The following is a 16,716-nucleotide window of genomic DNA, read 5'->3' as shown; positions in this document are numbered from 1 at the left end:
ATTTCTCCAACCAGTAACCTGATCATCATACAGATGAATCAGCAAAAGGTTTGCACATCTCAGAACATCCTGCTCAGTGCTAAGAGAATAAACTTGATATGCCGTTAAGTACTGTATGTATAGTATGTACAATGTTGCATATTATGGACTGATTGTGTGAAGACAAAATTAATAGTGTCCCTGGAGTCATCTCTCTGCAACTTCCTTTTATATGAAAGTATCAGAGGAGATGCCATATACCACTTTGTCCTCCTCACAAATATTTTCCGAGCACCCACAATGTGTGAGTGAGTCATCCACCATGTAAAGTAACTCCACTGCTTCCCAGCAGGTACAAAAGTTCTGTCTTCTGATGGGCGGCCAGAGAGGCACCTTGCACAAAGTCAGGTCACACAGCTGAACATCCCAATAAACAGATGCCTTATAAACAGACCCTGAATCACAGCAATGCTACAATACCCTGAAATACTTTTTCAGCATCCCATCCTTCTAGCCCAGCAGGAATCCAAGTGTATAAACTGAAAACAAAACAAATTTTTCTTCCCCTTTAACGTTTCATTTCTAAAGAAATGAAAATTATTCTTCCATTTGATTTCAGAACGTATCTACATGCTATAAAATGCATATGTTTCATGCAAAATCATATATATGATGGAGTGGTGTTTGGTGTTAGTCTGAAGGGCTATCTGTGTACCACACTCTCTCTCTAATAGTAATAACCAAAACTCACACAGAACATCCATATGAAACAAGTACACTTTCTTAACTTTCACCCTGTAAGCGGTTCTTAGCTCATGAGGGTGTTTTCTGGTTTCTATTTATAATGATGAACTTTATCCACTATAGACACTTACAGATAAAAATGAGGTAGGTGAGCTTTGTCCAAAAAGGCAGAGAGCATTACAAGTTCCACGGCTGCTTCTGCTTTCTCTGACTTGTTGACAACTCCAGAAGTTTCATTTCCACACATATGAATGAAAGCATCCTCCTAAACGCTGAATGTGGGAATACTGTCAACTCTTGCCTGCTTTTTTAAGGACACTAAAATCTGAACTGCCTTAAAACAGAATGGTGAAGGACCAAAAAGTATCTTCTAATCCCAACTCCCCTTTCTCCCTCCTTTTTTCCTCTCCATTCTTCTTTGTGACACTCTTTCCTACATAAATCCACAGATTCTAGACAGTAATACATAGTGCAAAATTACCCAACCCTGTACCCTTCTACTGTAAAAAATGTACATGCTCTGGGAAAGGATCTCAGTTTTCAGGAAGAGAACTAATGAGCTAATTTACATTGTACTATAAATACATAACATTGTTACTTTTCCTAATAATATTTACTTTTTAAGGAGAAAAATCTGAAGGCAATTAACCCCAAAGAACTGAATATTTTAGAGTCGAATTTTAGGATCTACAGAAATTAAGTAAAGAAAATTTCTGACCGAAAGACGCTTCACCATTCCTTTGTATGAGGCTTTGGCCTACATGGACCTGCAAAGGCCTAAAGCTAAGAAACTTCTAACCATTATACTTTTCCTTTATATTTTGACTTAAACCTTCTGTTTTCCCCTAAAGAAAAGGCTAAATTTGGAAGGTTAAATTGAGCTTAAACTGAGCTCATTAATATAGGAAAGGAGTACAGTACTTATAAATGTTCAGTACATAGTTGCTTCATAAACATGTTGATTAGAATTTATGTTTTTCAAAACTTTCATATCCAAAATCTTCTTCCCCCTTCCCTTTGTAACACAGATAACACACATTTGTCAAACTAAACGAGGGATAAGAATATAATGTTATGTCTTATTTAAAGGCATGAATGCCTTATATGCCACATTTTTTCAAGAAGAATTTCAATTCTGGAACTTTTAATTCAGAATTTAAAACTTGAAGTTTTTTGTTTTGGGGGATTTTAGGAAATTTTGTTTGTTTTTATAAGTCTCTAGGGATTTATACTGAATTTCTGTAAACAAGGACAATAGTGTGTGCCAGACAGAAAGACTAATTATAAAAATGTTTAAGATCTGAGAAGGAGAAATCAGCTTACATCACGTGTAACATATATTAATACCAACAAAATAGTAATAAATCATAGATCCATAATATAATAATACTTTGGAACACTGATAATGTTTATAATAACTACCACTATTTAATATCTACCATATGCGGAATACTATGTACTTTATATACATACATTATCTCTAATGTATATAACAACTGGGAGAATGGTGAAAGATGTAAAATACGCAGTTATGAAATCTTGCCAAACACAATGAATACGAACAGACAAAATACATCAAACATGCATAGCTATCAACAGGAATAATTTTATGAAGGAATAATTTAATACTGGAATTAGTGAGGAAATCTGAATTCTCAGTTACTAAAAGACTACGCAAATGTAATACAAAGTTGATGACAATTATTTATTCAAACAATCACCTTACCTCCCCCAAATTGCTTTTGCTTACATTTTCTGGATACTTTAGGCCAGGAGTTGGCAACTACGGCCTGCAGGCCAAATCCAACCTATTGCACAGCTGTCACCTAAAAATGGTTTTTACATTTTAAAATGATAATATTTTAAATGTTTGTGTAAGTGCCTGCATAATATCCTCCATCTTGTCTCTTGGCCCACAAAACCTAAATTTTTACTATATGGCCCATTACAGAAAAAGCCTGCCAACCCTTGTTTAAGCAAAGTGCTTAGAGGCACTGCAGTGTCATGGCTTTGAAGCCTGCATACCCATCTGTGCCTTTTACCAGCTACGTGACCTTGGGCAAATCTCTTAATCTCTGAGCCTCAGTTTACTTGCCTATACATTGATCTACAAGTATCTAAATCAAATTTCTAATATGGCATGAGATAATGTGCAATGTATGTCAAGTACTTGACACATCCTAGACACTTAATAAGTGTTAGTTCCCTTCCTGTTCCCATAAATTATTATGACCATTGAGTAAATCTCCCTCTTATTTGTGTACATATGGCTACAGGGAGTGGAAAATGATTGATTACAGATTGGACAAAACCTGTTAGTCATACCTCGCATCTGCATTGAATTTTTCTCCCAGAGCACTTTCACACGTATGCAATCAAACTGATTACAAAGGAGTATAATCATAAAAATATCATAATTGTAGAATTTGTAAGTCAGACAACTATTAGAGTGAACAGTTCCTAAAGATGCACTAAACTGGCCATAGGTTCAGTAAACAGGTTCGACGTCCTTCTCTTTTTCTCTCTTTCCAACAAGCGTGCTCAGAATTTCATCTCCTAATCTGATTCTGGATTTTATAGACTTGTCCTGTTGCCCTGCAGAGTGTCCTCTTCCCATCAGCCTACCGTGTTAAAGTTCCATAAAATTCTAGCAAACAAGGGTCTGGGGGAGCAAAAGTTAATTCGGCAGTAAAGAGGAGAGGATGGAAACCAACAAAGTCCCCCTTTAGTTTTACATGTTCTGTTCAGCTTAACTCTCAGATCTTCGATCTGTGATTCTCACCCCTGTGTTTTCCACCTGACAGGTATGGCGTGCCCCATCAGAAAGGTGCTCTGTGGCCTGTACGATTTTTCTTTTCTTTTTTTTTTTTTTTTTTTTTTTTGAGACAGGATCTCACTCTATTGTTCAAGCTAAGTGCTGTGGCTCAATCACCCACTATGATTTTCAAAAAGGGGATGTGTGGCCCTTGAAAACATTTCCTCAGTGACTTTTTAATAGTCCTTCAAGGAAGAATTCCCCATCTGCTGAAGAACCGCTTTAAATGACTTAACACAATAATTCTAGTGCCAGGTATACCACTCAGACTAGTGAAAAAGAAAAGCTAGATTTACTGAGAGTCTTCACCTGTATGAAATACACGTAGATTCACATTTAACTTTGATTATGATCCCTTAGAAAAAGGAAAGAGTAGACTTGGTTTAAATCCCTATCCTACCTAAGGTTATATCTTATGACTTCATGACACCTTCCCATAATTGGCAGTACTCCTCGAGAAAAGAATGGAGAATGGTGTAAACAAATTTCTTATGTTCGTATCATCTGGCACCCATATAGGTACAATGAGATGGGAATCTTTAAATACAGGTATGGTGAGCAAAGGGAAAAGAGACCTCACAGAAACCAAGGACTCCACAAATAACCTATGAAAGTTACAAAAAATATAAAAGTAGATACGAATAGATAATCTGATCAAAGTAACCAGAGTGCTGAAATGCCTGGCTTTTTAAAGGCAGTCATAACTACTTTCTCATAAAGAAATGATGGTAGCAGAGAAGGAACCAGGTGATCTTAGTTTGGGGAAAGTACAAATTAAGGGAAAACACAGAAACAAACCCAAGTTTTTAGGCTGGATATTTAGAGATTCTCAAATACATGTGTCTATACGTTCATTTATTAAAAGACATTTGTTAAAGAACAAATTTTTCCTTTAATAAAAGATAAAAGGGAAATATCGAGCAATCTAATTATCAAATTAAATGATACTGATTGTAGAAATTCACCTATTCATGGATTCACTCAGTAAATATTTATTGAGTACCTACAATGTTCCGGACACACTTCTAGATACTATGAATACAGTATTGAACAGAAAGGCCATCGATGCCCTTACAGAGCTTGTGTTCTACTGGGAAAGACAGACAATAATCAAAAAGCTATATAATATAATGCAGGCAGCCATGATGTGCTATAAAGAAAAGCAAAGCAAGGTCAAGGAAGAAAGCCAGAAGTGCTATTTTACCTAGAGAGTTCCTGGAGTGCCTCCCTACTATCCTCCAAACCAATGTGACAACAAAGCAGTTTCATATCTGAGCATTCTTGTCTCTTGTCCTTTTTGAAGTCTGAGCAATCTTATCCACTTCCACAGGTTCAATTCTGACCTGTGTAGAGGTGATTCCTATTACTAGCTCTGACCTTTTCTCTGAGTTCTAATTCCATGTTGCCAAGAGTATAATCAAGTCTAAAATGAAACTTGCCATATCCCCCACTCTGTCCCTCTACCCTCACCAAAAGATTATCTTCATTTTTCCAGAAACCTCTAGAGGAATTAAAGATTTGACTATTTCAGGCTGGGTACGGTGGCTCAAGCCTGTAATCCCAGCACTTTGGGAGGCCGAGACGGGCAGATCACGAGGTCAGGAAATCGAGACCATCCTGGTGAATACGGTGAAACCCCATCTCTACTAAAAAATACAAAAAACTAGCCGGGCGAGGTGGCGGGCACCTGTAGTCCCAGCTACTCAGGAGGCTGAGCCAGGAGAATGGTGTGAACCTGGGAGGCGCAGCTTGCAGTGAGCTGAGATCGGGCCACTGCACTCCAGCCTGGGCGACAGAGCCAGACTCCGTCTCAAAAAAAAAAAAAAGATTTGACTATTTCAATTCCTTTATTCCACTATAGAAAAGTGTTAATAGTTCCCTCTCTAAAATGGTTCCCATTCACCCCTCAGTACTCTACTCAGTCTAACTACCTTTATGTTTAAGAGTAGCTGGAAGTCTGCTTGAGAAAGCAATGACATTCATGTCTTCCCCTGCTGAACCACAACTCTACCCTGTGAACTTCCATATCAGAACTAAATGTCTGTGCCTGGTTTTCACATCCTCTAAAATCAAGCTACATCAAACCTATCTGTTATGGACTGAATGGTGTCCCCCCAAAATTCACATGTTGAAGTCCTAACCCCCAGTACCGCAGAATGTGGCTATGTTTGGAGACGGCGCCTTTAAAGAGTGTAAGTTAAAATGGGCTGTTGGGGTGAGTCCTCATCTAATCTGACTGGCATCCTTACAAGAGGGAAGAAACACCAGGGATGTCCATGCACAGAGAAAATGCCATATGTGAGGACGTAGTGAGAAGGCAGCCATGTACAAGTCAGGAGAGAGGCCTCAGGAGAAACCAAAACTGCCAAGACCTTATCTTGAACTTCCAATCTCCCAGAACAGTGAGAAACAGATTTCTGTTGTTTAAGCCACCCAGCCTGTGGTATTGCATTACGGCAGCCCTAGCCAACTAAAACATTATCCCATCATACTTCTATCTCTATTCTTCAACATGCAGTCCTTATGAGTATCTTCTAAAATAGCACACTAATTCTTGCCCCCAAATTTTTACCCAAGCTAGAATTCTTGCCTGTAATATTCTTCTCCCCTTGATTAAAAGCATGGGGTTCTGAAGTCAAACAAACCTGGGTTCAAATCCAAGCTCCATTCACTTAATAACCATCCAGCTTTCATTAACTTCTCTAAGACTGTTTTCTCATCCATAAAATGGGTATATTAACTGAATTCAGCCAGTAAGTAGGTTAGATGTGGTAGTGTCACAATATGCCTAGCACAACTCCTCGTATATAATATACACTCAATGATGGTAGTTATAATTATTATTCAGTTTTCAAAGTTCTAATTAATACTTTATTGTTAAGCATTTTGGCCTCTTTGGACTATCGGCCCAACTTGAAGAGAACATAGGAGAAGAGGAGGACTACAGGGTCAAGTCTGGAACCCTTCAGGGCCTTGATGTTGCCTGCAAACAGTGGACAGCTGATGTGATGGGGAGCCATTCAGGGGTTTCGAACAAGGTAAAAGCACGATCACAGTGGCAGCTGTGTGCAAGTGATCAGGAAAGACTCTGCAACAGTCAATGTGACAGGTACTGGAGGTCTGAACTGAAGTGGTGCTCCTGGGCATGGAAAGAGGGGAACTGTTTAGAGATTTCACACATTTAATCTATAGGACCGGCAAGAGACTGAACACAGAAAGAGAGGGGAGGGGCCGGGTGTGGTGGCTCACGCCTGTAATCCCAGCACTTTGGGAGGCTGAGGCGGGTGAATCACCTGAGGTCAGGAGTTCGAGGCCAGCCTGGCCAACATGGTGAAACCCCATCTCTTCTAAAAATACAAAAATTAGCCAGGCGTGGTGGTGGGTGCCTGTAGTCCCAGCTACTCCAGAGGCTGAGGCAGGAGAATTGCTTGAACCCCGGAGGCAGAGACTGTAGGGAGCCAAGATAGCACCACTGCACTCCAGCCTCGGCAACAGAGTGAGACTCTGTCTCAAAAAGAAGAGAGAGGAGAGGAGAGGAGAGGAGAGGGGAGGGGAGGGGAGGGGAGGGGAGGGGAGGGGAGGAAGAGAGATGAGGGTCAGAGGTTACTCCAAGGCCTTGAGGATTATAGTGGTGGCACCAAGAACAGAAACAGGAAAGCCAACTGAAGGAGAGTGGGGGAGGCACCAAGTCTGATTTTAACCTTCACATTCGGTTCACTGCACTGCTCCTGCCACTCTACTTCACCCCTTATCTGCACTCTGATTGGGGAAGTCTCTGTGCCCTTCTCATCCAGTAAAATTTCAAGAAAGAATCTAAAAATTAATTCACACAAAGGCATCAACAGTAACCCTTCTTAAAGGTTATTTGCATTTTAAGAGAGGCTCCCAAAAATGAACAACCATGAAGTCTGGAGAGCCGACAAACCTAAGTGAGGTGTGGGGTGGAGAAAGCATGTCCTTTAACATTATTATCACTACCCAGCCCACCTCCTGCCTGCTACAATTTGGCTGCAATCTGTCACTCTGCCCTAGATTTTGACATTAGTGTTGGGTTTAACAATCCCTTTCTTATCTAAATGCTGGATACTGTTCAATACTAGAGGTAAACATACACAACTGTTTTCATTGGCTGTTTACAAGATATGAAACCTTACCACAGAAAAGCAGGGTTGGGAAGGTCCATGATATATCAGCCTCTGCCATCTTTCAGACTGTTCGTCTCTCATGATACTAGAAATTCCAAGGGTAAATTTGGCAGTCTTGCCCAGTGATCACTTTCAGTTTCTTCAAACTCTTACCTTCCACCTCAAATTAAATGCACCTCCTTTCCCCATAGCAGAGATACAACATAGAAAGTTCTTATGGCCTTCAGAACAACTTTTCACAACTGTTATGATTAAAAAATAAATCATCCTTTCATTTTTTTTCCATCCTGGGTTATTTGTTCAACCAAAATTTAGGAAGTCACCCTGTGCTATGCTGCAGAGGTAAGGGAATGGGTGTGGAAGGGGAGGAGAAGGGCAACAATCAGAACTGACACAATTCCTATCTTCAAAGTGTCCTCAGTTCATCTTCATTCACAAGACCTAATCCCCACATCTGTGGATCATCTTTGTAGCTCTGGCCCTTTTAAACCTCCAGCAAGCCTCCCTAGGTTTAAGATGTGGAACTCTACTGCCAGTGGTCCAAATTTCCAAAAAGATCTGACCCACATGGAATCTAAGTGCATTGCCTCAATGATTCTCATAGGAGTTATTCCCAACCACGCACATCTTCGTAAGTGTGTGCACTGTAGTATGTGGCCATGCAAGGGTGAATAAATAGGAGACGTTGTTTTAATAGTGGTGCTGAATCATTCAGCAGATTTACTCAGAACTTCGTGTCATTTTCTGTCACATATTCATGGTGTACACACTTATTCACTGCACTCTGCCAAATACTGCACAAAATGAATTAAAAAGAAATTCATCATGGTGCAGCCACTGTGTAAAACAGTATGGCAGTTCCTGAAACAATTAAACATAGAATGACTTGATATATCCCCAAAAGTAATGAAAGCAAGGATTCCAACAGATACTTGTACACCCACGTTCACAGCAGCATTGTTCACGACAGTCAAAAGATAGAAACAATCCAAGCGTCCATGGACAGATGAATGGGTAAACCAAGTGTGGCAGGCACACTTACACACACGCCGGAATAGTATTCAGCCTTAAAAAGGAAGGACATTCTGACATTTATACAACATGAATGAACCTTGAAAATATTACGCTACATGAAATAAACCAGTCATAAAAAGATAGGTATTATATGATTCTACTTATATAAGGTATGTAGAGTCATCAAATTCATAGAGACAAAAAGTAGAATGGTGGTTGCCAGGGACTTGGGGGAGGGAGGAATGCAGAACTATTGTTTAATGGATATGAAGTTTCAGTTTGGGATGATGAATAAGTTCTGGAAATGGCTGGCGGCAAAAGTTGTAATATGAAAAGTACTTAGTGGCACTGAACTGTATGGATAAGATGGCAACTTATGTATCTTTTATCACAATTTTAAAAAATATATTTAAAGCATTTAAGGATATAATAGAATAAAACTTTCCTGAAATAAAGAAATATAAAGTCAGGCATGGGGGCTCACACCTGTATCCCAGCACTTCGGGAGTCCAAGGTGGGAAGATCCCTTGAGACCAGGAGTTTGAGACCAGTCTGGGTAACATAGCAAGACCCCATTTCTACAATAAAAAAGAACAAAGAAGCTTGGCATGGTGGCATGCACCTGTAGTAGTCCCAGCTACTGATGAGGCTGAGGCAGGAGGATCACTTGAGCCCAGAAGGCAGAGGACACAGTGAGCTATGATCATGCCACTGCACTCTAGCCTGGGTGACAGAGGCTCAAAAACTCTGTCTCACAAAAAAAAGCAAATCTTTGTGTGACTGAGGCAGGTGGCTCACTTGAGGTCAGGAGTTCAAGACCAGCCTGGCAAACATGGTGAAACCCCATCTCTACTAAAAATACAAAAATTAGTCGGGCGTGGTGGCATGTGCCTATAGTCCCAGCTACTCAGGAGGTTGAGGCATGAGAATCCCTTGAACCCGGGAGGCGGAGTTTGCAGTGAGCTGAGATGAGGCTACTGCACTCCAACCATGGGTGACAGAGGGAGATTCTGTATCAAAAAAAAAAAAAAAGAAAGAAAGAAAGGAGAGAGAGAGAGGAAAAAGAAGAGGAGGAGAAGGAGAAGAAGGAGAAGGAGAAAAAGGAGGAGGAGAAGAAAAGAGAAAAGAAAAGAAACTAAAAATGTTGTTCCTCCTCTGGAAACCAGTACTTTTAAAATTCATGAAAAATGAGGATGTAGACACAAAGCAAGACACAAAAAGACAACAAACCACAGAAAAATATTTTAACCTCAGTTGAATAAGTACATGCAGAGCATTTATAACGGAATGTCTCAACCTTTCTTTCAGTATTAGACCCACTACGGAGTCTTTTTAGACATCTTTTTCCTAATCATCCCCCGATGAAAGTTTAATACCACAGATATACTGTATATCTGTTATGTACTATGCTCCCTTTCGGGGTCACAAACCATTGTAATAGCTAAGATTTTTCCCTGAAGAACCAATTTTTGCCCTCTTGTAGATCATATCAGCCTCTCTGAGAATGCATGATTTACAGTATCAGACCCTCCACAGATTCACAGTAGTAGGCTGTCTAGCAAACTTGACTGAAACAGTCAGAGGACTGGGGATGCACATAAACTACTCAACGCTAAAATGTATCCAAAAGTCTTCTACCAATATTCAAAGTGCCTGCATGTTGCTAAATAGCTGAACAAACAGTGAAAAAATCATTTTTAATGTCTTCAAATATCTGGAGGTTGGCATTTTATAGATATAACATCTAGGTAATTAACAGTATTTTGATGTTTAATTCAGATATTTGGTATCATGTATACAGAACGTAGCATTGTGATTATTGTTTAATATAACCATGACAGAATTCACCATTTGTCGTGGTGAAGTCTATCAAAAAGACATATGCACCTGTGTGTACATTGCAGCACTTATTCACAATAGCAAAGACATGGAATCAACCTAGACGCCCATCAAGAGTGGACTAGATAAAGGAAATGTGGTACATATACACTGTGGAAATCTACACAGCCATAAAAAAGAATAGAATCTTGTCCTTCGCAGCAACATGGATGCAGCTGGAGGCCATTATCCCAAGTGAATTAACACAGGAACAGAAAACCAAATACCACATGTTCTCATTTGTAAGTGGGAGCTAAACATTGGATACTCAAGGACATAAAGACGGCAGCAAAGACACTGAGGACTGCTAGAGGCGGGAGGGAGGGAGGGAGGCAAGCAAGGGCTGAAAAATCACTATGATCAGGGCCTGGGTGATGGGATCAGTTGTACCCCAAACCTCAACATCACGCAATATACCCAGGTAACAAACCTACACATGCACCTCCTGAATCTAAAATAAAAGCTGAAGTTATGAAAATAAATAAATAAAATAAAACTAATTACAGCTACCTAAAATGCTGTAGGGCTAAATGAGATCTTGCTGGTAAGCTCCCAAAACAAGTGTTTAATACGTGTTCATTCCCAATCCACTAACTCCATCAGTGGCAGTAAATATTTTCATTCACTACGTTCGAAAGGAAGGTATTTTACTTCACAGACAATCCCAAATTAAAGGAACAGAAAGTGCTTTAATCAGAAACCACATATGCTAGCTTTAAGGAGCCTCTTCACCAAAACTATGAGGGGGCATGATGCTCTCCAAGCCTGTTAAAGATTACTTAACCCTGAAACTGTCAGTAATCAGAGAGCTGACTTCCCCTCTTAGATGTATTCATATGTCCTCCTGCTATGGAAAATAGCGGAAATTCAACAAATTGGTTTAAAAAAATACTAAGACACACACACACACACAAACTTAGTTCTCATGAAATCACAGTAAAATGCCTATAAGTAAAATTCATAGCAATTTTACAGCAACTTCAAAAAAACAGCTAATTTAAGAAAAGAATCTTAGAAAAATCCCATCACCCTCTTTGACATCAGCCAGGGGCTAGGTAACACCTGGATGCTACTCCTTTAGAAATATCAGCCCTTCTCACCCTCGGGAGTTCAGCATCAGGCCAAGAAAGCCAAAAGGTGAAGTTCAGCCAGGGCCCTCGAGATCTTCCTGTTAACCTGGGAGAAAAAATTAAGAGGCCTCCAGTTCAGTGTCAGCTATGAGTCAAAAGAAAATGGCGTTCTCAGAAGCAATTCATTGTTGGTCTCAGAACAATTAGAAATTCTTTCCCCTCAGTAATGCTTCCCATGGCTTTGTAGCTTCTGAAAGGGTTTCTTTTGCCCTCTGAGAGTAGGGTCTGTTTCAAGGCAAGAAAAGAGAAGGGTTTGCTTCCTTTTCCTCAGTGAGGAAAAGTCTGTATCTGAACAGCTGGATTATGCTGACCTTGGTCATCACCTCCACACTGGAAAGGATGCTGCCAAACGTTTCCCGTCATCTGCGCTGTGCACTGATGTCATGTGCTAACTCCTCTCAGACTGACTCCTCTGCCACCGCAGTGCTCCACGCCTGTACCCTCCCCAACTGTGTCTTTGACCTCAGCAGGATGATGTTAGAAAGATGGTGGGGAGGGGTGGTGGACTATACATTGTATTTTGAAGCCAAATAAAAAGACTGCAGGGTTATCTGCATGTTTAGATTATCTGTGTGGCTGATGCCCTGCTCCATCTGGGATTATGTGGGGTGGTGAATGAGACTTGGAAACTTTTCTCTCCTTTTATTGTTTAAACAACCCACTGTCTAACAGAAGCAAAAAAATATTCCACCCAGCCAAATATTTATTTAGATGTCAGATTTAAATAGAGGGAATATATATTACCAAATGCTTAAAATTTATATAACTGTCATCCTCTTTGGACAGCACCTTCAGCCACTACAGCAAATTCACTAATCCCAATGAAAAGAATCTCTAATCCATTCTATTTAGAAACATGCTTTTATTCAAACAAACCCCTTAACATATACAGATTATCATGTATCTGGGGGTCCAGTCAAATCATCAAATTTCAGGTTTTCCTCATTCATAAAATTGCTATTCATACATTTTAATTTTACAGAAGTAATGTAAGAATGAATGAGGGCATGCTATAAAGTACTTCAATTTACTCTGATATATTTTCCCATATAGTTTCATGTCTATGCTTGGTGGGAAAGTACACCTCTAAATCCACACATCACATCTCCTGGAAGGCTTCTGCCTCGGGATATCATAGTTCTAGGTCACTGACAGAAGATACAGTGTTACATTAGATTTATGATACTTCATCACGCATTCTATCGATCTCCTCCATTAGTATCTTAGTCCTTCCCGGGCCTTTAAAGCAAACAGACATGATTCTTGCTATTACTAAACTACAAAAACGTCCGAGATGTTCTTTCTCCAAAAAACTATCCCCCAATATTTTGCCCCAAAGCAAGTATGGCTACTCAAACACAAGAGAGTGACTCCAAAGTTAAGAATCTGACTATGGGAATAGGAAAGAAAAAGAAAAAAAAAAATCTTAGCATTTATTTTAATAAAACATCAAATAATAAAAATATACCTTTGTGTTTGAAGAGTCAAGTCAAACAAATACGTAAGAGGAAATCAATTGTTTCCAGCTCTAATCAGCGATAATAACCCAAGTACGTGACAGCATGAGAAAGACGATCAGTTTCCTTTTGAGGTTACATGATAAGCAGCAGCTAACAGCCTTTTTCTCTAAGAACTCGCCATCTGACCTCGTGGCAAGAGGAAGCTCGCCCCTCGCACTGGCGCCCTTTATAGCATTCGCTTTCAGTTCACCACTCGAGTGAGGAAGGGGGCGGGGGAAGCTAAGAGCCTGTTTTCTAAAATACAGAATACGGTCATCCTCTCGTTCGAACTGGGTTGCGTGGGCACTGAGAACGGCCAGAGGAGGCAGGGAGGGGGTAGCGAGGACTAGGTTTGTGGATTTTTTTCTGCACACTGGAAATTCCCAGGCCAAAAAGGTACCGACCCAAGTCCCGGACATTCCCCTCGAGGGCCGGCTCCAAGACCTGGACTGGAGCCGCAGGAAGGAATCAGACGCAACATCTCCAGACAAAACTTTTTCCTTAAAGATGTCCTTTTAAAATGTCCTAGTGAATCTCCTGATGGGCGTTAGAGTTGCCTCTCATCAGATGCACTTCATCTTATTTCACTTTTTCTGTGTGGCCCCTAACCGTGGGGGTGCAGTGGGCGGGTGGAGGGAGTTACAATACAGCTTTTACAATATGGCAATCAAAAAGTAGTATCGCTATCATGTGCCTTCATTGACTAATTAAAGGACAAGGAATCTGTGGCATAAATAAAGCAATGGTCCTGTAACATGAAGATCACTTTATTTTCAAGGGGTAAGGGGAATGGTAATGGGGTAGATTATTTAACAGTAAATGAACCACTGCAGAACACCGAAAGGGTTTCTCCTATGACATTTAGTTTCACTTCTTTTCCATTTAGGACACCAGCTGCTGTAATCTCAGTACTACTTTTTTTTAAGTTATCTTCCCCAAGCAGTGTTACAATCCAGTTGGAATGGGCATTAGATGTACACATTATTAGACTCTTAAAACTAAAAGAGGACCAATAGCCCCTCAGTTAACCAGAAGATTAAAAAAGAAAATATATGTACACACATATAAATATATTTAAATTCACACTTTTTTATTTTTTGTTTATTTATGTATTTATTTATTTATTGAGACAGTTTCACTCTTGTTGCCCAGGCTAGAGTGCAATGGCATGATCTCGGCTCACTGCAACCTCCACCTCCCAGGTTCAAGCAATTATCCTGCCTCAGCCTCCTGAGTAGCTGGGATGACAGGCATGTGCCACCATGCCCAGCTAATTTTGTATTTTTAGTAGAGACGGGGTTTCACCATATTGGTCAGGCTGATCTTGAACTCTTGACCTCAGGTGATCCACCCACCTCGGCCTCCCAAAGTGCTGGGATTACAGGCATGAGCCACCGTGCCTGGACCACACTTTTTAAAAAAGTTAAAATATAAAAGCACTTTTAAGAGACAAGTTAGACTGAAGTTGGTGGAGTACAGTGCTCTCCTAGCTTCTGTGTCCTTTAAACTCCTGCCCTCAATCATCCTCTTATCTTCCACCACCTCCACTCCCCTAGGATTCCCAGGTCCCCTTAGCACTCAAGGGGCTATGGTCTCACCTTCAAATGAAAAACAACTTCAAAATTTTATTTATTTGCACACTGAGGTGTCAAGAATCCTAAGTACACTAATACTACATTGTAGACATAAACCAGGTTGAATAATGCTTAACACAAGAAAATAAATACACTTAAAGTGGAATTTCTGGCATTAGTGACTAGCTGAGGTTAAAAAGCTGAATTTACCCAGAACCCACAGAGATAATGCTGAGCAGTTTTTTAGAAAGTTGGGGAGGCTTATTTCTGTCATTTCCCTTGGGTGTTTATTTCCCTGTACCTCTCTCGGTGATCACTATTTCCCTGAACAGGGTCCAGAAACAGACTCATTTCTGGCATGTAACACATGAATATGTAAAGACTTACCATATTTATTCTTGTCAAGCACCCTGATTTACCAATCTGCAAACTAAGTTTTCAGATTGATAAATGTGACACTGGATTCAGTTATTAAACTGGATCAACTTTCAATCTGAAACTTAATAATTGAATCCAGGAAGTGTCAGTTAAGTGGTCTTAATTAAAATGATAGTTATTCAGAATGGCAAAATGAATCATACTGGAACACCAAAGGTCAGTTTTACATTCACTAAAGAAAGGTGACTTTTGGTAGAATAATTCTATAAAATGTAGTTTGCATAGAAAGGCTTTATCATGAGTTCTATCACAAATAGCATCAAATCAATCATCTCAGTTCTGAAACATGAGATTCACTACAATTAAATTCTGTCATTCCAAAATAGAAATTCATATTTTAACCCACTGAAATTGATATAAACCACTGCTTTTTATTTTATTTTATTTTATTTGAGACAGAGTCTCGCTCTGTCGCCCAGGCTGGAGTGCAGTGGTGCGATCTCGGCTCACTGCAACCTCCGCCCCTCCAGGTTTAAGCAATTCTCTGCCTCAGCCTCCAGAGTAGCTGGGATTACAGGTGCCTGCCACCACGCCTGGCTAATTTTTTTGTATTTTTTGTAGAGACAGGGTTTCACCATCTTGGCCAGACTGGTCTTGAACTCCTGACCTCATGATCCACCCGCCTCGGCCTCCCAAAGTGCTGGGATTACAGGCGTGAGCCACCATGCCCGGCCCACTGCTTTAATATTGTAAACCTAAATGTCCAACCATAATGATCAACTTATCTAATAATGAAAACTACAGTAGCAGTACTATTAAGTAGATCTTTATAATTAACTTATGAAGACTATTTAACATAGAAAAATATTTATATGTAAAAAACAGACTCAAATTACATATTCTCTATAACTATATGGTTAAAAAACCTGCAAGAAAATATACCTAAATGCTAATGTTCATTGCATTCAGATGATAGAATTATGGATTTTATCCATATATTTTTCTTCTAGATTTTATAGTTTTTAAAAATTATGATGTCTCTTATATTTATACTGGGAAATATATATTTAAAACAAACTATTATTTGGCTACCATGCTAATATTCACAACCATATGGCACTAGCCTGAAATAAACTTTTCAGAAGAAACTATTCTATCTAAATATTCTGGGAAATGTTTAAGTGGTATAGGAATCTCTATCAAAATTTCCACACCAGAGTGAAGAAAGACAAATCAGATGTGGGATGAAAGTTGTTCTCACTGATAAGTGAGAGCTAAATGATGAGAACACATGGTCACATAAAGGGGAACAACACAAACTGGAGTCTATTGGAGAGTGGAGGGTAGGAGGAGGGAGAAGATCAGGAAAAATTACTAATGGGTACTAGGCTTAACACCTGGGTGATGAAATCATCTGTACAACAAACCCCCATGACATAAGTTTACCTTGAAACAAACTGGCACATGTACCCCTGAACTTAAAAGTTGTTTAAAAAAAATTTTTTTTTAAAGAGAGATGAAAGTGACTGAGAATACCTCAAGAAGCTGTGTCACCAAATC

This window comes from Rhinopithecus roxellana, chromosome 1 (genome assembly GCF_007565055.1).
Source record: "Rhinopithecus roxellana isolate Shanxi Qingling chromosome 1, ASM756505v1, whole genome shotgun sequence".
NCBI lineage: Eukaryota > Metazoa > Chordata > Mammalia > Primates > Cercopithecidae > Rhinopithecus > Rhinopithecus roxellana.
This window is presented reverse-complemented; position numbering follows the sequence as displayed.